The sequence below is a fragment of the Choloepus didactylus genome, chromosome 20 (assembly GCF_015220235.1).
Source record: "Choloepus didactylus isolate mChoDid1 chromosome 20, mChoDid1.pri, whole genome shotgun sequence".
Lineage (NCBI taxonomy): Eukaryota > Metazoa > Chordata > Mammalia > Pilosa > Megalonychidae > Choloepus > Choloepus didactylus.
This window is the reverse complement of record NC_051326.1, coordinates 1,747,240-1,771,290: the sequence shown is the minus strand read 5'-3', so window position 1 is coordinate 1,771,290 and position 24,051 is coordinate 1,747,240. Positions and strand designations below refer to the sequence as shown.

The 24,051-nt window shown below is 39.5% G+C and overlaps 1 long non-coding RNA gene across 3 annotated transcripts in view; it reads right to left on the bottom strand.

The window, feature by feature from the left end:
• Positions 1 to 20,140, bottom strand: part of LOC119516876 — an 86,200-nt gene extending 66,060 nt beyond the window's left edge. For all 3 annotated transcript variants that reach the window (XR_005213393.1, XR_005213395.1, XR_005213394.1), the window contains exon 1: positions 19,848 to 20,140. This is a non-coding gene — a long non-coding RNA (uncharacterized LOC119516876). The remainder of the gene's footprint in view (positions 1 to 19,847) is intronic.
• Between the last annotated feature and the right edge of the window lie 3,911 nt (positions 20,141 to 24,051).

Genomic DNA, 24,051 nt, shown 5'->3' with positions numbered 1-24,051 from the left:
TTCATTTCATTGAAATTTATTTTCTCCTTAAAATATAATGTACATGTTTATAAAGAAGTTGATTAAAAGTGTATATTCATGTACTTCATATTTTCATAGGTGGAGTGTTTATATTTTTGTGCAAATATTTTTCCTGAAATAACTGAATGTAAGCTAGTTTAGTTCAAGGCATCCGATCTAAATTTTTATTTAGCTTTTATCTGATAAAATTTAGTAAAGAAATTTAGGTAATTATACTTCTCAGGTACTTTCCTACTGTGTAATGAAACTTGAATACCAGCTACCGTGAATTGCTGAAGTAGCACTGCCTTTTATGGGTTCTTACCTCCATCTTGTTTATTTTATAACACTTTCTACTTGACGCTGCCTTTACTTTCCTCTTACAAAGTCTTCAAAACAGTTCTAACACTGCGTCCGCTGGGAAATCCCCTGGAGGCTGATCTTTACCGGGCTGGCTTCACTTGTCCTCAAGTTTGCTTCCATAGCACCGGTACCCAAGCAAAATCAGGAACCAAACATAGTTTTTGAATTTGAGTTAATGATTTTGTTCAACATAAATTTTCCATTTTTGTATTTCTTAAAAGCCTATTTGTGGTTGCATACTACATTAATAGTCAAAGAGAATTTTGTCACTGTCTCATAAGGAGAATTAAATCAAATAATTATGCATATTAATTCATGATCAGTAAGCTTCAATTGTATTTAATACTAATTACCTGAGGGCCTATTACGATTCTCAAGGGTTGTGTGAGAATTAAAAAGCTATGATCTTATAACATAGAACTTCGTGACAAAAAGCATAGGCTTTGGAGTCAAATTGGCGTTGGTTTGATGTTTGGGAAATTACTTGAACCCTTTGTGACTCAGTTCCCTCATCTATAAGGTGAGGGTGGTTAATAATTAAATTAATTCATAGGCAATAACCACATGACACTTGCTTCTACTAACTACAGTTAGTGTAATTAAGAATATAAAGAAGGATAAAGTCTCACTGGGACAACAAAATTGGGAATTCCAAATTGGCCCATCACCAATACATTCAGGAGACACAGTTAAGATGTGGATTTTACGTGCTGTCATAGCAGGCGAGATGCTCACAGACTGCCACGACAACAGACTTTACACCTGCGTTTCCCACACTGCTTTCCTGGGCTATGATGACAGGCCACGCTCTGCAGCACGTCTGTGTTTGCTCATTTGCATTTCTTCATATACCTGCTGTACCCATCTCCATCCACGGCTTCCCTTATTTATCTACTACTCATTCTTAAAAGTGGGGGCAAGCGTCAGGCCTTCTGAAAGTAGACATTGGTTCTATGCCATGCTGGGAGTGGGACACTGTGCCACTGACACTACATTTAGATGACTTGTCAATGACTTACTCTCATCCCCTGTAGTGCGTGAAGTCCTTCAGGCCAAGGACTGCATCTTACGGTTTCTCTGTCCCCATCCCAGCAGCGTCTGACACCTAGCAACCATGCAGCAGAAGGGTAGAGTGAACAGATGGATATGAAATTATTAATGCTCATGAGGAGGAAGAAAATAATCTGTAGAGCTGTAACTATTAGGAACTATTCCAGGAAAAGATGAAAGTCAAGCTTGACATTGGAGGGCACGAAGGAGAGGAAAAAAAAGAAAGAAAGAATACTGAAGTTATGCTTTCTCTAGGTCAAAAGTATGTCTTGGTTGTAATTACATGAAAACATTTTCTGGTCATAAATCCTACAAAATATTTCTTAATAAACATGCCCATAATAATTTTCTCTAAACATCTCAAACCTTGTGTTTGCCTAGCCTAATGAGTAGTGGCACTTTAAATTTCTAGTCAGTTTGCCTGCAATGCTGGAATTTAAATAGTTGGGATCTAATTGATTAAAAATGTTCTCTGCCTGCTTTCTTTCCCTCTCCTTTGCCTCGCCCATCGCCAAGTCAAGTATGAAGCTCCAAGTGTAGCGAGAGAATTGGTTTCGTGGGTCCTCGTGCCCTCTTGTGGCGAATCCAATTAGCTGCAGAAATGCAGCCAATTCAGGCAAGTGTTCATCCCCAGCCCCACCTGCCCGGCTCAGGTGAAGACACCTGGAACAATGGCTGCACAGTCAACAGAGAAACTCGGTGGAACTAACAGAAACAGGAGTTCAATTATACCCATATTTTAAAAACATGCTTGTCTTTATTAGTTAAGTTGTGCATTTACAGAAAAATCATGCAGAAAATAGTCTCCATATGGAGATTTGAGGTCTTCAAGTCTAAGAATGTCTGGTAAAGAAAACTGTCCTAGCTCAACATTATAAGAGAAATGAGCTGCAGGTGTATAGGGAGGAAAGAGAAGTACTGCAGTCTACCGCAGCAGCAGGTGGAAGGGGAGACACGTTACAGGAGGGCAAAGTCAGAAGGCAGGAGCCAACAGGTGCTGGAAAAGGGAGCGAGCGCATCAGGTGTCAGGCTGGGCGGAGGCCACAAGCACGGGGCCATCAGCGGACCTTAACTCTTGATTCCTTGAGCTTCTAGTTTGAAAACTTCTATTGCATAAAGGTTTTTCTGGAATTTTGTAAAATAAAAATAACTTTGAAAAACATCTCGGAATAAAGAGGTCATTCAAATGTACAGCAAGAACCTTTAGGTTAGGGTCTTCTGTAAATCACCACCAAACATACCTACTCCCCAAAATACACCCTTCTTTCTGCTGTTTATGCCTAAATAAATATGTTAAAAAGAAAATTGCACTTAGCAATGTCTTCGATACTTGAATAGTCAAATTCTGAATCGACAGTGCTTTCGGCGTGGCCACCTGTTCTGTAGGAAATCCGTTTCCCGGCTGCTGCCCTGGTGCTCTCCATGGTCCCCGGCGCTGCGCTCCGCGGGTGGCCTCACCCTCGACCTGCTTCCTACAGTCAGAGCTCCAGGACGCTGGTGAGATGCGCCCGTGCGCTGGCGTCCTCCCGGGGCCTCGGCCGTGCTGGCTGTCCTCCCGGACCTGAGGACGTCCCCAGCCCCGGCGGGAGCTGCACCCTCGACTCGCGGCCCTGGAGGACCCGAACCCCGTCCCACCTGCAGGGAGCTCGGGGCCCCTCCTGCCCGGTGCCCTCCAGAGGAGAAGGCTCCAGACGGCACCTCACCGCCGCATTGTATTGGGGTGACCGTCCACCCCTGTTTGTCCAGAACTTGGGTTTCTGGGCACTTGAGACTTTCTGTTTAAAACCAGGAGGATCCTGGGGTACCAAGATGAGGAGATCCTCCTGGGACAGAGGCTCTGCAGAAACTGGAAAAAAGTGTGTTGTTTTCAGCTGCTAACCTGGAGGGTCATTTTCATACAGAGATGGAAAATGAATATACAAATTCCGGATTCAGCTCGCATGTTGGCTCTTCCAAGAGAACCCCTGATTCTCAAATGACAGCTCGGGGCTCAGGCGCTCGCCTGCTGGTGATCCCCACGAGGGCCCAGCTCGGAAGGCTGCTCTGGGCTGTCGTTCTGTCCCTCCGGCCATGACCACGGGGCTGGGGCCACGTTTACTCCCCACGGGAGCCTTTTAACCCCACCAGGGGAGCTCAAGCCCCAGAACAGAGCACATGTGCACGTATGACCTAACCCCCCACAGACTTCAGGAGGGCACTGAGGAGCAGAACCTTCTAGAGCTGAAAATAGGTAAATTCTGATCTGTGTGGAGTTGGGACCAAATGATCATGAAACCTACTCCTACTCCAGTTTTTAAACTAAAACTATTTTCACAAGTCTGAGCCTCTTTTATACATTTCAGAGGACCTGATTAAGAGGAAAAGGGCATGAAATTTGTGGTCAAGGTTATTTTTTAATAAACTGAAGTCTGCATTTAAATAACAATAAACAAAAAATTAAGTCAGTATAAATGGTTGTTCTCATTACATTCACATAGAAATATCTTCAAACTCAGTTGTGTTTATTTCAATCAAAAACATGAATAATGAACTTTGCATATCACTGATTTGGTAAAGGAAACAGATATGACAAAATAATCACATTTTGTAGAATTCCACTTTTGTCTCTCTGTGAAGACTTTCCTAGACATCTGGAAATCAGGCTGTAGAAGAAGCTACTGAATCCTGTTACTTTCATTGGCTAAAATACCAAGTTCTCGCATCGGTTTTAAGTCCAGCCTAACCCTTTTCTCTATTTCTTGGCTGTGGTTTGAGCCCTGGGCAGTTGCCACTCAAGTCTGAGCCCATGATCATGTTCCAGCAAAAGGCTCGAAAGCCTGGGTATGCAAGGGGCTGGTGCCGTATTTCTGCACACAAAAACACATTTTAATTTTTATTCTCCTTAGCTCCTAAAGCATGTTTGATATAATCTGGGCCAATTTTTATAGTCTTTCCAAATGAACTCTAATTATTTCTTCACTTTTAAAAGTGCATTTTCTTCAATTCTTAAGCAAATGATTATCATGAGAACCATTTATTGTAAGAAATTTTAATATAAGAACTCTGTCCATCCACAAACCCAGACCCCACTCTGATTGTGAGACTTCCCTGTGGACTTGGTGATGTTGGCCTTCACCTGGTTTGGTGTGAGTTTTCTTCTACTTTTTGGTGAAATGATAGCAGAGGATAGATTCTGTTGCTGTTAAAATTACTGAGAAACAGAATGAAAATGCATGTTTTACTAACATCAGAGTACCACGAGCAGTTGGAGGAAGATAGCATCCATAGGGACGCAGCACATTTGGAAAAAGAGAATGGAAATTTTTGTCCCCAAAATGTTAAAGAGAGTAATTACTATACTAAATAGTATAGTTACTTGATACTTATATATTAAGTGAGACGTTTAATTCAGCAAGTTGTCTAAAACCAAATAGAGTATACCTTTTGAACTCTCCAGAGCATAAAATATAAAGCATATACATCACTAGCTGTTTCATCAGAGACAAATATTTATGTGTTTATAAAATCTATAAACACATAAATATTTATTTTCAACCTTAGATTGAAAATAGGAGTTTGTTTGTCAGTGTAAATACTTACTTTAATGAGTTTTTGAGACATGTTACAAATGCTGTCATGTGTGAAATAAGTATTTTTATTTTTATGTTTTGTAAAATTCTAGAGTTTCCAGTTCCCAGTAGAAAAATTGCATGATGCTGCTGAACCGCTGTTTGTTATTCTGATCCCTTTCATTTTCCATAGAACTTGTCATCTCTACCTCATGCAATTTATGAAAACTGCCAGAAGATTGCCAATAAATTAAACTGTGAAATTTACTCATATCTGAAAAGGCTGTGTGCAAGCTTCCTTATAGATTAATTCTTTGGTCAGAGAGCTATCTGTTTCCTGGTGTCAAAATAACTCATATTTTCATGCATAAGACAGTAAATATTTTATATAGTATCTCCTATTTAATTGGCAGTTAGGCATCAGTGATAACATGAAAGTAGCTATGTCTTATATTTAGAAAGTTAGAATTTGAATCATTAAAAAAGAGTCTGTTATATATTCTAAGACTTGTGACCCCACCATAACAAAATAACTTATGTTGGGAAGTTGCACTAACTTGTGTACATATTCTAACCATGGCTAACTAAGCGGGAAATTTTTTAGCTTCCTCTCTATGTCTTGCATTAAATGCCTTTTGTATTGCAAATTTATGAATTGAATCTAGTAAGCAACGGAAAAGAATTATCAAAACCATGAATTATTTTTCATTAATTTAAAAATGTTATATTTATTAAAAGTGTTAATATAAAATTGTTGCCAGAGACTGGGTCCATGGTAAGAGATTAAAGATATTCAAAATTGAAACACATTCACGAAATTTTCACACATTATCGTGGTTACTCATGAGATAAATATCATTCAAGGGAAATAAATGATTAGCTGTAACAATGGAAAGATGTTTCATGATTCTTTTGTTTTCTCTAATTATCCAAGTGTCGGCTAAGTTGTTAAATCTGTGTGCATTCTGAATTCCACAAGAAAAAAGCTGTGTCCTTACTACTCCCAACTACTTGTACCAATTTTGTTCTCACCCAGTTCCAGTCCAAAGGCTGCTTGCTTCATAGAAATTTCTCAGGAGGTACAGTGTGTGGACACTTGCATGACCTTGTTCTCCTGTCATTTCCATGATTATTTCAGTTGCTTATTGGCTTATCCAACAATTAGGAAGACTGGTGCTCAAATTTTCATGAGCATTACATCACCTTGGAAGATTGTCTAAAATGCAGATTCCTCATCCATATTCCTGGTAAAATTTAATTTAAAGATCTAGGATAATACAGAGAAATCTCTGTATCTAATAAGACATTGTAACCATGTTAACAGATTCAGCTGTTTTTATTTCATTCAAGTAGAAATCTGTATTGTTTCTAACCTTTCATTTCAAACTAATCTGAGGACTTAATTTTCCTTTCCCAGAACAGAATTTTCATTCATTTTTCACAATATTTTCAATGTCTTATAAAGATTCCTGGCATCTTAGAAGCACTTAAAAATATTAAGCTTGTAGGTATTTATTTTATTTAAATATTCATTTTTGCACTATACAAATTCTTTCTTAAATATACCATAAACATTACATATAATGACCATAATTTCCTCACTGATTTAGTTTAATTCTATAATTAAATGGATTTAATTCTTATAACAAATATTTTTAAACAATTCATCCACAAGTGTTCTTTACTTTCAATGTTGTATTGTTTAATAGGATTATGTTTTAAAGTAGATTTTTTCTGGAAAGTTACAAGACTAATAAAATTCCTGATGGAATACAAAATTTAGGAAACATACCCTTTATTACCCTCAATATTTTCTAACTATTCCTTTACTGTTTTCTTAAGGTGTTTGTTCTGGTTTGCTAATGCTGCTGTTATGTAAAATACCAGAAATGGGCTGGCTTTTATAAAGGGCGCTTATTTGGTTACACAGTTACAGTCTTAAGGCCATAAAGTGTCCAAAGTAACACATCAGCAATCTGGTACCTTCACTGGAGGATGGCCAATGGTGTCTGGAAAACCTGTTAGCTGGGAAGGCACGTGGCTGGCATCTGCTTGCTGCCAGGTTTTGTTTCAATATGGTGTTCGCCAAAGCATCAGCTTTCAACGGACATCTTCAAGATGTCTTTCTAAGTTACAACACTAAGTTCCTTCTGTTTGTCAGCTTTTTATATGGCTCCAGTGATTTAATTAAGGCCCACCCTTAATGGGTGAGGAAACGCCTTAAATGGCAATTATTCAAAGTTCTTGCCCACAGTTGATTGAGTCACATCTCCATGGAAACACTCAATTAAAAGATTCCAACCTAATCAACACGAATATGCCTGGCCTCACAAGATTGCATCAAAGAATATGGCTTTTTCTGGGGGACATAATTTACACAAACCAGCACATTCCACTGCCTGGATCCCAAAAAGTCATATTCTTTCCAAATACAAACACACTCATCCCATCACAATATCACAGAAACTTAAATCATTTCAGTAACAATAGGGAAGTACAAGATCCCATCAAAATCAGTTACAGGCATGGTCTGTCCTAGGGCAAAATTACCATCTCACTGTGGACCTGTGAAACTTAGAACAAGTTATCTGCTGCCAATATATAAAGGAGGGACAGTCATAGGATAAACATTCTCATTGCCATAGGGAGAAACTGAAAGGAAAACAGGGTTCACAGGGCCAAAACAATCCCTAAAACCCACAGGGCATACTTCATTGTATTTCCAATCTGAAAATCATTTATAGAATGATGTTTTATCCTTGGGACTGTTTGCTAATGCTGCTTGTATGCAAAATAGCAGAAATGGGGAGGGGCAGCAGAGAGAGGGATGAAATTTAGTTAGTTCCCTGGAGCAACTAATAGACAACCAGGAACAACTAGTAAATAATCTGGAATAACTGCTGGGGGACAGCAGTGACTGTCCAAACTTCATACACCAACCTGGATTCGGTGGAATGGTTGAGATCACAGCATAAAATCTGTAAGCAAAAACTGCAGAACTGTGCTGGGAGCCCCCTCTCCCCATGGCAGACTGAGCTGCAAGACCTCACTGTGGGAGAAAGCAGCAGTCCGGGAGCAAGTGAACAGAGCTCAGGCCAGCTCCAACTGGGGTTTTAATTAACAGATGTGGACTGCTGAATACAAGCTACAAACATGGACAAACCCCTAACAAGCAGACAGAGGCTTTTAGATATGACTGACCTTACAGAGACAGAAAACTCCTGTTTACCAGGAAAGGGAGCTCAGAAGACCAGGTGCTCTCTCTGACAGATGGGTGAAACTGGGGGGCTGTAGACTGGCTCTGAAAGGGGGCTTTCTTTCCCTCTTTCCCTTTCTCCATCTGAGTGGCTCAGTGGAGAAAGCCTCAGTCATTTTCAATTTGCAGTTTTCTGTCCCAAACAGGGGTGGAGATAACAAAGTCAGAGAGACAAAGGAGAAATTTGAATGCAGAAGATAACTCCTTAGAGGGTGTATCTCCCCTAAGAGGAAGGAGGTGGGGCCCAGCTCTAGTGCTGCCTTCCTTTCAGAATTCAGACCCCAGCGCCTGGGGGAAAACAGCCAAAACAGAAACAAAAGGGGCCAAAGCTCCTTACAACAGTCAGGGGCTACAGGCTGATGTGCACCACCTGCTGGGCAGGTTAGGAAAAGCACAGCAGCTTGCAGCCTCACAGGAAAGTCTGTCAATCTTCTAAGACACACCCTCAGGGGAACTCAAAACTGAATATAAACCCATTCAGAGACCTGAACCCATTCTGCTCTGGGAAAATCTGATTGGGTAACTGAGGAAACCAGATGCCTACACAACAGAACAAATTAAGCTAGGAAAAATGAAGATATGGCCCAGTCAAAGGAATACACTTACACCTCAATTAAGATAGAGATGAGATATTGTTACACTTCAATGAAACAATTAAAGATTTTCAAAGAAATATGCTGAATCAACTCAAAAACCAAATCAATGGGTTCAAGGAAGACATGGCAAAAGAGATGAAGGATATGAAGAAAACACTGGGCAAATATAAGGTAGAAATAGAAAGCTTGAAAAAACAACTGGCAGAATCTATGGAAATGAAAGGCACAGCACAAGAGATGAAAAACACAATGGTGACAGAAGAAAACTCAAGAGACAGAAGAAAACACTCAGAACTGAAGAACAAGACACCTGAAATCCTACACACAAAAGAACAGATAGGGAAATAATGGAAAAATATGAGCAACATCTCAGGGAATTGAATGGCAACATGAAATGCATGAATGTACACATCATGGGTGTCCCAGAAGGAGAAGAGAAGGGAAAAGGGGCAGAAGCAATAATAGAGAAAATAATCAATGAAAATTTCCCATCTCTTATGAAAGACATAAAATGGATCCAAGAAGCGCAGCATACCCCAAACAGAATAGATCTGAATCGGCCGACGCCAAGACAGTTAATAATCAGATTATCAAACATCAAAGACAAAGAGAGAATCCTGAAAGCAGCAAGTGAAAAGCGATCCATCATATACAAAGGAAGCTTGATAAGACTATGTGTGGATTTTTCAGTAGAAACCATGGAGGCAAGAAGGAAGTGGTGTGATATATTTAAGATACTGATAGAGAAAAACCACCAACTAAGAATCCTATACCTGGCAAGACTGTCCTTCAAATATGAGGGAGAGTTTAAAATAATCTCTGACAAACAGACAATGAAAGAGTTTGTGAACAAGATACCTGCTCTACAGGAAATACTAAAGGGAGCACTACAAACAGTTAGGAAAAGACAGGAGTGAGAAGTTTGGAACACAATTCTAGATGATGGTAGCACAGCAATGTAAGTACACTGAACCAAGATGACTGTGAGTATGGTTGAAAGAGGAAGGTTAGGGGCATGTGGGACACCAGAAGGAAAAAGGAAAGATAAAGACCAGGAATTTACAACTCAGTGAGACCTAGAGTGCTCAACAATTGTGATAAAGTGTACAAATATGTTTTTACATGAGGAAAAACAAATGAATGTCAAACTTGCAATGTGTTAAAAATTGGGTGGTATTGGGGGAAAAATACAATCAATGCAAACTAAAAACTATAGTTAACAGAAACATTGTATTGTGCTTCCTTTAATGTAACAAAGGCAATATACCAAAGCTAAATGCTTATAAGAGGGGGACATAAAAGAAGGGGTATGGGACTCTTGGCATTGGTGATGTTGTCTGATTCTTTTATTGTACTTTAGTTTAATTCTACCTCTCCTTTTGTTGCTTTCTAGCTGTCATATTTTTCTTTCTTTCTTTTCCTTTTTCTTTTTTCTCTGCCTTCTTTGACTCTTCCTCTTTCTTTGTGGAACAAATGGAGATGTCCTTATACAGATAGTGGTGATGGTGGTGAATGCATAAATATGTGCGTGCCAGTTTGAATGTTTTATGTCCCCCAAATGCCATTATCTTTGATGTAATTTTGTGTGGCCAGACATTATCAGTGTTGATTAGATTGTGATTCTTTGAGTGTTTCTGTGGAGCTGCGCCCCACCCAGCTGTGGGTGATGACTCTCATTGGATAATTTCCATGGAGGTGTTGCTCCGCCCATTCAGGGTGGGTCTAAGTTGAGTCACTGGAGCCATATAAATGAGCTGATGGACAGAGGGCACTCAGTGCAGCTGTGAGTGATGTTCTGAAGACGAGCTACAGCCAGGAGGGACACTTTGAAGAAAGCACAGGAGCTGCAGATGAGAGACAGTTTGAAGACAGCCATTGAAAGCAGACTCTTGCTCCAGAGAAGCTGAGAGAGGACAAATATCCCAAGTGCAACTAAGAGCGACATTTTTGAGGAACTGCAGCCTAGAGAGGAACATCCTGGGAGAAAGCCATTTTGAAACCAGAACTTTGGAGCAGACACCAGCCACGTGCCTTTCCAGCTAACAGAGGTTTTCCAGGCGCCACTGGCCATCTTCCAGTGAAGGTACCCGATTGCTGATGTGTTACCTGGGACACTTATGGCCTTAAGACTGTAACTGTGTAACTAAATAAACCCCCTTTTATAAAAGCCAATCCATCTCTGGTGTTTTGCATTCTGGCAGCATTAGCAAACTAGAACAACATGATTATACAAGGAAACCTCAACTGCTTACTTAGGATGGAATGTATGATGAGTGAACAAAACTTTCTTTAAAAAGAAATTAGGTTGATGAAGAAAACTTGAGGGCACAATATTGAGTGAAATGTCAGAAACATAAGGACAAATATTTTATGGTCTCACTGATATGAACTAATTATAATATGTAAACTGACAGACATGAAATATAAGTTACCACAATACAGAATGAGGCTAAAGAATGGGGAGTGGTTGCTTATATGAACATAATGTTTAACTAGTTGAACTTAAGTGTTTGGAAATGGACAGAGGCGATGGTTGCATGTTATTGTGAGAATAGCTAACAGTGCTGAATGGTGTTTGAATGTGGTGGAAAGGGGAAGCTTAGAGTCACATGTGTCACCAGAAGGAAAGTTGGATGTTAAAATATGGGAATGTATAAAACAGTGAATCTTGTGTGTGGACAATGTCTGTGATTAACTGTGAAAATATTAGAACTCTCCTTCATGAACTAGAACAGATGTATGACACTGTAACTAGATGTTATTAATAGAGGGGTATATAGGGGAAAATACATGTATTGCAAACTATGTACTACAGTTAGTAGTATTTTAACATTCCTTCACCAACAATATACTCTGCCAATACTATGAGTCAATAATGGAGGGGATGGGGTTAGGAGTATGGGTGGATTCAAGTTTTCTTTTTTGTCTTTATTCCTTTTCTAGTGTAATGAAAATGTTCTAAAAATTGCAAAAAAAATTGATTGTGGTGATGGCTTCACAGCTGTAGGTTGGTACCGTGGGCAATTGATTGTGCCCTTTAGATCTTTGGATGATTGTACGGTTATGTGAACAATCTCAATAAAATTTAAATAAACAAAGAAAATAAAACAGAAATTCATTGGCTTTTATGAAGGGGGATTATTTGGTTACAAGGTTACAGCCTGAAGGCCATGAAAATGTCCAAATGAAGGCATCGACACAAGTATACCTTGACTGAAGGAAGGCCAATGGTGTCCAGAAAACCTCTTTTAGCTGGGAAGGCACATGGCTTGTGTCTGCTGATCCTGGGTTGTGTTTCAGCTCCAATCTTAGCTCCTGTGCGTTCTTCAAAGTGTCTCTCTTTGCTGAAGCTGCATTGAGTTCCTCCAGTTTATCAGCTTTTATATGGCTCCAGTGATTTAATTTAGACCCATGCTCAATAGCAGAGCCACAACTCCATGAACAAATCTAATGAAAGTCATTACCTACACTTGGGTGGTTCACATCTCCATGGAAACACTCAGTCAAAGGATTCCAACCTAATCAACACTAATACATCTGGCCCCACAAGACTGTATCAAAGAATGTGGCTTTTTCTGGAAGATATAATATATACAAACCAGCATAGTGTTTTCTTAATTATAAAGAATTTACTCTTCCAAATAAACTGCAACATTCCTTGAAGTGTACATTTTTGCATTATTTTAGCTGGAATTTCTATTGACTACATCAAATTTATTTTGTTGTAGTTGTTAATTTCACTCTTCTGAAGTACAAATGCTTTCTATCTGTAGATCCATCTCTTCTATTTCAGTTACAGGTTTCCATATATTTATTATTTTTAGCATTGCATTTGATAAGTTATCTTAAAGTTACACCAATTATCTCTATGTAGGTGTCTGATTGTCTATCTTCCGTTTCTTTCTTTATATCTCTAATTACGTTAATTGCTTTTGTGCATTTCCTCTGTAATTGGTGTGGTTTTCAGGAGCTCTTTCAGGTCATTGTTCACTGTTCTATTCTTATAGGGCCACTTTGATTTGAGTATTCTAAGTGTGTTCAGCAATGGCACTACTTTTTACTTTAAACTTTGAACATAGCTCTATCACTCATGTTTTTTCCTTACTAATTTTAATTTTTTAATTGTATCTATATCTCCATATCTCTAATTTCCTTGACAGGGAAAAGCATTACATTTTAGATATTTTCTATATTTCTTAAGGTTTATGTTTTGTCCTCATTGAGTTTTCTCAATGTTTTGAATGTTATTCTTTGTGTGTGTGTGTGTTTAACAGAGTTTTTGGTGTTTTTACTTTATGAGAGCATACGTGTGTGTACACACTTGCATTTGTGTGTATATTATGTAACCATTTTTGTTAAATTGGTTTTATGTGTGTTCAGTTTTGCATATCTTTGCCTTTTTATTTGATAGAAAAAATGCATAGGGGCTAGAATCTCCTTTATTTTCTTCCTTCTTTACCTGAGTACTTTAAATTTTTCCTCTGTATATTTGAGTTGCAAAGCTGAATGCATATTATTTTTATGCTATTTTTTCCACTTCCACCACAGAAAAGGAACATGGCTCTGGCCACCCATCACCTCAAAGGTGTCCCTGCCCTTTCCTTTGCAATGTGCAGCTGTGCTGAACCTGCTGGAGAAATGTCATTTTAGCTGTGATGGAGAGTCCTTCACTTTCTCCAGTCACTTGCTCTTCTTTTGAAAACTCTAACTCTCATGGTTATGGCCAGTCATTCCAAGTCAGCAAACTTTTCTCTTACAACTTACTTTTATCTGCAACTACAACCCTGGCTCCATTGCTTTTGAAAATAAATATTTAGCCTCATTGCTCCCAATTAGAAGACTAGTTTTATCAAAACAAAAATAGCCCATGAATGTGCCTTTAGTCCCACGTTCCATTACCATCAAGAAGGAAGAGACGTTGCATGTCATCTCAGACTGAAACTGCAAATTACGGGTTCTTACTAAGCTCTTACGCCCTTACCCTGCCTCCTGGGCATCCTCGTGGCCGTGTTTGCAGGACACATCAGTGCCTGTGTCCTTCTCTTGCTCAGCTTGCACCATGTCTCCGGAAAGCAGGATTTTCAGAATTGCTCTTCAAAGCCTGTGATGGGAAACGCTGGTCCTCCCTCACACTGAGCATAGATAAAGTTTTATTTTCTAAATAGGTTTCTAGTGCTGTTTGCTTATGTAAGTGGTTTCTGGGAAAGGATTTGGTAAACTTGAAACTATGGCAACATCTTTCTTGACAGTTCTAAAAGCAAAACAACTGACTTTCCCTCCAAATTAAATGAACAAATAAAAACAAAAAAAGTTACTTACAAAGTACTTTGATGAAGTAGTTTGTGTTATCTTTAAGATCATTGAGTATGTGCAACATTTCAGATGCCGTGCTAGTATATTTTATAGATTATTTACTTTGCATAACTACTTTGTAAAAGATGTGTTAATATTCTATTTTGTGCATGAATTAAATGAGACGTTAAGTTATAAAAATCATTAACAAATTACTGGCAAACCAAATTGAAGAAGTTTTACTATTTCCTTCCTTTCCCAATTTGGATGCCTTTTATTTCTTTTTCTTGCCTAATTGTTCTGGCTAGCACCTCCAGTACAATGCTGAACAGCAGTGGGACCAGCGCACATCCCTGCCTTGTTCCTGATCTTAGAAGGAAAGCTTTTAGTGTCTCACCATTCAGTACAATGTTACCTGTGGGGTTTGTATATATTTTTATACATGCCCTTTATCATGTTATGAATGTTTCCTTCCATTCTTAGTTTTCTGAGTGTTTTTATCAAGAGAGGGTGCCTGGTTTTATCAAATGAGGGTGCCTGGTTTTATCAAATGTATTTCTGCACCAACTGAGATAATTCCTGTGATTTTTTCTTTTTTTTCTATTAATGTGGCATGTTAATTTAATTGCTTTTCTTTTGTTGAACCACCTTGCATACCTGGGATGAGTCCCACTTGACCATTCTGAATAATTCTTTCAATTATATCCTGTATATTTTTCTATTGCATTTAAGTGAATTTAACAAGATCCTAGCTAAATATAACATCAGTACACAAGTTAAGCGTATTTCTATTGACTAACAGTAACAACTGGAATCAGTATGTAGAATACCATTTTCAAAAGCACAAGTACATAGCATACTGAGGAATAAATTTAGAAAAAGACGTCTATGACCTTTACCCTCAGACCTATAAAATATTGCTAAAAAAATTAAAGAAGTCCTAAATAAATGGAACTAGATACTATATTTACTAGGTAGAAAAAACAATATTGATAATTTGTCCATTGTCCCCAAGTCAATCTATCTAGTCCACAAAATTCTAATAAAATTTTTAACAGACTTTCTTTTGGTAGAAAGAGATAAGAGAATACTGAAATGTACATGAAAATGCAAATTATCTAAGACAGTGAAAACTACCCTAGAAAGAACACAAAGTTAGAGGACTCATGCTGCCTAATGTTAAGCATATTGTAGAGTTTTATCTATTAAGACATAATATATTGGCTTTAAAATTAACAAAGAGAAGGAGAGAAAATATTTCAAAAATAGACTCACAGATACCCAGTCAATTGTTAATTAAAGCAAAGAAAAAAGAAAGTCTTTTCAGCAAAGGGTGTTGGAACAGCAGGATGAATAAATGGGAAGAGACTGAAACCCAACCCCTACCCCACATCATAAACCAAACAACATTAATTCAAAATGGAACCTAGTAAAAGTATGGAAATGCAAGTTTTGGTGTTTCTAGAAGAAAATATTAGAAAACTTATTTTTGACATTGATGTAGGCAAATACTTTTTTAGACGGAATATAAAAATTTGTAACCATGAAGGAAAAAAATGATAAATAGGACTTCATCAAAATTAAAAATGATTATCAAAACACACCACTAAGGCAATAAACATCAAAGTCAGAGACTGTATGATTTATTTCTGAAAAGAAGACTTATATCCAGAGTATATTTTAAAAATCACACAACAAACTATAATAAAAAGATGAGGAAAGTAATAAAAATTAAGAAAAAGACTTGAACAGTCACATCACAAAAGAATATATACTGATGGCCAATGAGAACATGAAAATGTCTCACCATTATCAGACAACATGGAAATTCAAATTAAACAGAGGGAGCTAATATTACATACCTAGTAGATTAACATATGTAACTGAATAAAAATATACATGAATAAAAATACTGGAAGCACCAAACATTGAAGAGGACATGGAGCAACTGGATCCTTACACATCACTCATGCTAGAATAAAATAGATCACAACTCTGGAAAATATTTTTGCTTCTAGTAAGTATCCAAGAGAATTTTAAAAAATCACAAAAAGACTAGTATTAGTCAATTTATGGTCTCTTTACTTATGAACTGGAAACAACCCAAATTTCCATCTATAGGAGAAAGGGCATATCTAGTTTACAGTATTTATTATGTGCATTACCGCTCAGGATTTAAAAACAAAGGAAAAATTAGATAGCATAGCAATGCGAATGGCTCTAATATACCTATGCTGAGCACAGGAGGCTCGCTTCTGTTTCCATGAAGCTCCGGAACAGGCAAACTGACCCATGTCAGAAGTCAGAACAGTGCTGCCGGTGTGGATGGGGACGTGTTAAAAGGCGGCTTTGGGAGCTTCCTGCGGTGATGTAAACGTGCAGAGCCTCGAGTGGGGATTCTCCTGGTGGGAAGGTGGAGAGGTCCACCACGGGCTTCCTGCCAGAGCAAAGTTTCACATCCCAAAGGCAGGAGGACTGTGTACTGAAGAGAGCACATCTCCTAATTTGGACCTGGGAGTCATCAAACGACAGGGCTTCTCTGCGTACCAGTAAATGTCTTATAACCTCTATTTCCACCCAAAACAAAGCAAGTACTTTGCTAACCACAATGATGTAAATGAGTCTCCTGAGTAAACGAACCAACAAACCAATGACGGTATCACTTACAGAGCCAAGAGACCAAGGTGAAAATTTGAGAGTGACTCCTGGGAAAAAGAAGGGCTGTCATGAGCTAATAGTCTAAGACGTGTTTTTGTTCAGATAACTGAAGGTGCCATGTACACATCGATCCTGAAAGATGACACCTGGCAGGAAAAGGAGCTCTGAAGTCTCCAGGGCTCATTATTTCCTGGTGAATCTACTTCTTAGGCATTGGAGAAAAATTTAGAGTGAGCCTGACTATCAACTTAAAGCGAAGGGAGTTCAGTGTTTCCAGAGGTGTTTTTTTCTATTAGGGTCATGACATGTCAAGTCTGTCTTAAGTCTAAGAATAAGACTATAAATTTCAAATTTCATGCCCAGTTATTTAATCTCTTTGATTCAGTCTTAGACGAGGAGGGATACACAGGAGAGAACAGGTAAAAATCTCTGCTAATATTACCTGAGAAATACATTTTCAGTTGGGGAAAAGAAAATTCTCCGAACAGTTCTTAGATGGTTGCGCTCTCTGCATCTAAATGAACGTATTCAAGGAAGTATAACCTCCTACTGAGCCCTCACTTCAGAATGTTTCCTCTCTATTAACAGCCTCTCCTTAGCTCAATACTGGGCTGTCATTTTTTTGGTGACGTCTGCATTTCAAAGACATTTTCCAAACACTGCACTCAATAATGGGCCATTTGTCTAAGACGGCCAGGATTAGTTCAAACTTCTTACTGTGCATAAATGTGTAAAAGTGAGTTAATATTACTTTACACCTGTATAACTGAATACAAGTTATCACGGCTATATTTCAAGGGAGGTTATTCTGACCTTGGTACCAAAACTTTAACAAATTATTACCATATTCAGTAGCTAAAATTCAAGCATTTGATCAGAGGTTGTACCTGAATTTTCATTTTAATCTAGGAGCTAATATGCTTTCTAATATTCACTCTCATTTGTACTCAAGTACTCTAACTCTTCTAATGCAGGAAAAATAGGATTCTTTAGTTTCTCAGACTTGACGTGTCGGCCTTTCTAATATGTTTGTAAAGATTTATAAGTATAGGTATGTTGAGCTCTCTTGGACAATAACCAACTTGTGTTATGAAAAATAACTTTCTGAAAATGAGTATATTTCAGTCTCGAGGAACTGGAATGGAAATACTATCTCTGTAGAAGAATTAAAAGAAGCAACATATGTATAACTAATAACATGTATATTCCTTTAATTCTCTCTGACTTCCCTCACTGGAAGGATATATAATATGAAATCATGGAAATAACAGCTTTGCTCATCAATCAAATATATGACCAAACGAAAGCTTAAGCCCTTACTAGGGTCTGTGCATCTTGGGCAAGTTACCAGGATTGTTTCAACCTCAATTTCCCAAATAAGGAAACAATATTACCATCTCTTTTTTTGGGGGAGGTGAGGGGCGGTGGGGACCAAGCAAGATTTAAGTTTACATCTTCTCTTCCCTTAACTAAGCCCCTATAAGGTGCTAGCATTCCTTGTTCCCGTAAGTCTCCAGTTTCATGGGCCTTATTATTACTTACATTGGTTCTACCTCACTAGGGAGCATATTGTGGTACTAAAAATATTGAATTTAGATTTAAGGGTCCTGATTCCAGGTTCTGCCTCTGTCACTCTTTGCCTGTACAAATTGGACCCACACGTTGCATGATGCCAGTTAGGTGCTGGGTCTCAGGTATCTGTGAGCTCAAATGGTAACACAGAGGCAAGGGCTCCTTAAAGTATACAAAGTGTTGTCAAAGCGCAAGAATTTTTAGTCTTTATTTACTCATTATTTTTGATTTTAAGGAGCTAAAAATATTAAAGATTTCTACATTGAGACTGAGTAAATAACTGTAGATAAATCACTCAGTTGCTCTTCTTATCTACCCTAGAAATAAAATGCAACCAAGCTCACCCATTCCCAATAGCCCTTGATAGCCACAACCTGACCAAAGAATGACTGTGACACCTGGAGGGCTTTCCACCACCCCACGGCGTCAGCTGTTTGGCTCAGGAAACAGATTTCCTGGGTCCTGAGGAATCCTAGTGCCAATGTCAGGGACTTCAGAAGAGCACTTTCCAAATTTATGCATGATTTTTAACATTTGGAAGATATAAAATAATAATCTTCTAGAATAACTCTAGCTTTTCTAAATAAGCATTTTAAATGTGATCTTCACTTACGAGGACCCTCTGAAATAGACATCCTCCTCCTCAATAAAGACCAATCTGAGACTTAGAAATGGAAGGAGGCACAGGTGTGTTATTGGGGGGGGGGGGTGGCGCTTAACAATAGAGCCCTTCTTACCTGTTCTTAAACGCACACAACATTTCACCATGCGGACCTCTACCGTGACACTCGGGACATTTAGCTCTAGCTCCCGGTAGATCCTGTCTCGCGGTGATTGACGTCTTTGCCCTCACAGATGCCCAAGGATGAGCCTCTGGGGCGCAGGGAGGCTGGGTGGACAGCTGTGCACGAGCAGATGAAATGTGCTTGAAGTCAAAGGGACAAACAGAAGAAACAAGAGAGGGTGGCAAGCAAAAGGGCCTCAGGTGTAAGATACCGAACTTTTACTAGGAAAGAAAGAATCAACAAAAAATGAAAACAGGGAAAAGTATTTGGAACAGAGACACCACCACACCATTTCCTCACCCTGACAAAGGATTAAATTATGATGTTTTCTCCAAGCAGGTAGAGATTTGAACTGCATGAATGCATAACCAAAACTCAGGGCACTTATATAATTTTAGAAAAGGTAGATTTCGGAAAATTTTTAAATCCATTATAAATTTAGCATGATATTTTAGGGAGACTTTCCAATGGGAAACATGAAAATAGCTTGGATTCTGTTAATTATTATAATTTATTTCTAGAGTCATGTAAAGAGGGAGATACGTATGTGTTTTTAGGTTCCAAATATGGTTTTCATGAGCATTAATAATTTACATCTATAAAAATTTCTCGGATACTAGAGGCAATTTAATAGTTTCTAAGACCTTTAACTGTAAAAGAAACAAAAGACACCCTACTCCTCCCTCCCCTTGCACCCACCCACCCACAGCCGCCCTGTCACACTCACCTCCTGGTGGGCGCCACGGGGGACTGGGAGCAGAGAGTGTCACAAAGGTGGTTACTCCAGAGAGCGGGCAGTTCTCGAACGAGGTGAGCCAAAGCCTGTCCCAATGAAACGATGGGACCCAGAGGGACGGCGGCTGCTCCTACATCAGTCAGGAACTGAAAGTGTTAAGTATTCCTATCTGATTAAACTTAGCCACACAGGACCGTGTTGATCCCATGGTGAGCCTGGTAACCAATCATCCTGTTCATCATCCGAACCCAAGCACGGCCATATGTCGTTCTTATCAAAGGATATTTTTCATCAGAGAAAAAGAACTTGGAATGTCGGCCTCCGTCCTTCCTGTGAGCACAGTGGGAACATCTTAGCAGGATCACGGACCCTAGTCCCTGGGGAGTGTTGCTCAGCTGAGAACCGGGAGAAGAGCTGAGGAGGAACTTTCGCCAGCTGTATCATTGCTATGTTCAGAAACCACTGCCAAAATCCAAGAGCAAAGAAAACATTTCCAGAAAAGTGTTACATAAGCAAAAAAGGCACTTTTTGACCACAGTTATTATTCTAAAGATCTTGGATAGGTAAAAGTCTCAATATAAAAATAAGGGAGCTCCCACATTTTATACAGAAGAAGAGAATAGGAATATTTCCATATCCTAAGTTTCTTAAGTAATTACATAAGATACTGTTCTGATCAAACTGGGTAAGGCAAAAAAACCACCAGAGTTGCACATATTAACTCAAATGTTAACCTCCACATCAAGTGCTGGAGTTTCATAAGGAACAGGGAAAGAATATATTTTCTTTGTCTCCTCCCACATCCTACTACTTTAAAAAATGCCTCCCCTATCTTCTGTTACACTCTTAAAACTTCTACATACAGGGTCAGGGACCAGTACTAGCTGAGAACGACTGTTTGACTGATCCTGGAGTCTAACCCAGGCGTTTCTTCTGGAATGGGAAGGGCCTCAAGCTCTGGAGAAGGAGCCTCCTCCTGGCTCTAAGACAGCTGATGGCGGCCTGTCCTGCATGGGTTCACACTACCCGGAGTCCGCTACCAGCTGAGACAAAGCCCTCCACATTCTTCTGCGCCCTCCTGCTTCCAGCATCGTCTCCTCCTTGGCTCCTTGGGGTAAGGCTTGTTCACGCCAGACACGTTCCCACACTCTATTGCTGAAACCCCTCACAGGACGCTTTACCCCAGTCTGCTCCCTGCTGCTCACGTGTGCTCGCTGTTTGCCTGATACGTCATTTTCCATTCTTTAACGCCCATCCCATGTGTGCCTTTCTGTTTAAAATGCATCTCATGCTTTCTTTCACTTTTTAAATGGGTCTGACAATTAATTGGAGTGTTTAGCCCACTTATATTTATTGTAATTATAATAGTTTGCATTTTGATTCTATTTATCTCATCTTTTTCTGTTCATTTGGGCTTTCTTTCCTGCATATTTTGCTGCTAACAAATTGTTTTGGAGTTCTATTTTAATTATACTATTGCTTTTTGGCAATACCTATTTGTAATGTTTCTAGTGGTTGCTCTTGGGATTACCATATACACCATTAACTTATCATAGTCTACATAAAAATATTTACCACCTCACCTAATGTAAGCATGTTGCAGAAGAAAAAATATATATATTCTATAATATATATATGTATGTGTGTATATATATATATGTATATGTGTTTGTGTGTGTGTGTGTGTATAAGTTTCAGGAGCTCTTCATTTCTTCCTTTATACACAATTGTCATCAGTGGTCATTTACCTTCAACCCTAACTACTTTTGTTAACATTTCTCTTCTGTTGACAAATCCTCTCAGCTTTTGTTTATCTGAAAAAGCGTCTGTATTTCACCTTCCATGTTGAAGAAAATTTTCCCCGGATATTGCACTCTGGGTTTACAGCTGCTCACAGGCCCCAGCTCTTCAGTGATCCCTTTCCTGGGCTGGGTTGGAACTCCAGCGTCTCCCCACACTCTGACTTCTGGTAACTCCGTCCCTGGCAGCCCCCAGCAGGGGTCTTCTGAGTTAGTGCTTATCGTGTCCAATGTCGTAGTTTTCATGTGAGTGGACAAACACCCTGCTCCTAGATATCATGATTGCTCGCAGAAGTTCCCCATTTCCTTTACATTTAAAGGCATTTCATTCATTTCTTCCAGTAATAACCAGCATAGTCATCCAATTATTTTTCTTTCACACGTGATTAAATATTTTTATTTTAAAATGGAGCCTCTGGTGACATTTATGGAAAAAGTCTTAGACAACAAGCTAAATATTTTGATAAAAGTAAGTCTGTCTAAAATTACTGGGTTCTTACACAACGCCGGGCCTTGTGCTGGACCCTGTGTGAGGGTTCCTCATTGGACCTCACAGGAGCACTCACGGGAGGTCCTGGCTGGACTCCAACCAGGAGAGAAACGAAGCTCCAGGGAGTCAGAGCACAGCGCACTGCAGCTGGGGGTCAGCAGAGAGCCGGGGGTCTGCCCGAGAGCCCATACTCTGGGCAGCTGTATCAGGTGAAGATACTGACCTGACAAATGAAACTGAGAAAGGACACCTCAGAAATCAGTGCAAAATAGACAATGTTTACGGAGAAATTTCTAAAAGTTACAAAGTGGAAGAATATTACACCAATTAGTATGTGTAAGTAAAACACAGGGACAAAGAGAGAGTATCTATTTTGCAAATATGCCCTAGTTAAAGTAGCTACCAAGGGGGAAAGGGGCTTTGTAATTAATGCGTAGAAGTGTGAAGTTAATGACTCTAAATGACTCAAAGTTTAAGCTAATTTCTTTTTCTGTCTTTAAAGTGACAGGCAGGAAATGCGAATCCCTACATTTGGATGCAGAGAAGGGAGATGAGAATCTCTGCTTACTGAGGCCTTGTGAACCTGCAAATTTGCAACAGGCTAACTGAAGTTGTTACGGGAATTAGCAATGGCAGCTGGGGATTCAACTGTTAGATAAATCGCTGATTCCTGGCGGGAAGCCGAGGGGAAAGTGAGCCCTGTGCCTTGGAGGAGGATGAGCGGCTCTGGCCCAGCCTGGCCACGGCAAACCCACCGACCTTGGGCCCCTCTCCTCTCGGGCCCGCTGCGCTTTCATCGGCCGGACGGCCCCTGAGCACACCATCCTTGGCGTGGTAGTCAGCTCTGCCTTCTGTGTGCGTTTCACCACTGAAAGGAACAAAGACTCTAAATAATGTCTATCGAAAGTAAATTTAAAAAGTGAACACCACTTTATAGAATTCTGTGTGTTTTAATATATTTGGTTGCAAATAAAGCATTAATAAATTAGCCTTCCCTGGGACTTAAAGGCGATCTCACAGCGAATCTAGGGAATTTTAGCATCTGGTCGATTGTCTGTCTCCGTTGGTGCTTGTGAGCAGTCGGCCAAGTGACCGCAGGACGTGCACGTAGGACAGGGCTGTGGAGAGGCCCGAGCAGGTGGACGGCGGAGAACCACCCAGAGCGAGAGGACACCTCCCGGGGCTCAGCCAGTGCACCTCACTGGAAGCCTTGCTTCCCCCTCAGAATCGGTGTGACCTTTGGCAAGTTATTCTAACTTCCTGAGATTACATGTCTGCATCTTTAAAATAGAGAAACAATGTCAAATCTACATGGACATTGGGGGAAAACACATATTAAATTAAATAAATGAGACTGCGCATACCCCTGCAATGTGTGAAGTACTCAGTAGTCGCTAGTTATCATCCATCCTCTTGATGTGAATGAAAATAAAGATGCTATTTTGTTAACCATTTTTTACTTTTTAAATTAAGAGACTATTTTTGGAGCAATTTTAGGCTTACAGAAAATTAAACAGATCCTACAACGTTCCCGTATCCCAGCTCCCCCCACCCACAGTTTCCCATGATGAGCATCTTCCGTTCGTGCGGTGCATTGGTTGGAATTGGTGAATCGGTGTCGGCGCATCGTCACTAAAGCCCGTGGTTCACGTCTGGGTCCACCCTTTGTGTTGTACAGTTCTATGAGCTTTGACAAAAGCACAACGTCCTGTATCCACCTTTACAGTGGCATAGAGAATAGTTACCCTGCCCTAAAAATCCTACGCTCTGCTTACTCATCCTAAACTCTGATTCCCACTGGCCTTTTCACTCACTCTACAGTTTTGCCTTTTCCAGAGTGTTGTAAGTTGGAATCAGACAACATGCAGCCTTTTCAGACTGGCTTCCTTAACTAAGCAATATACAT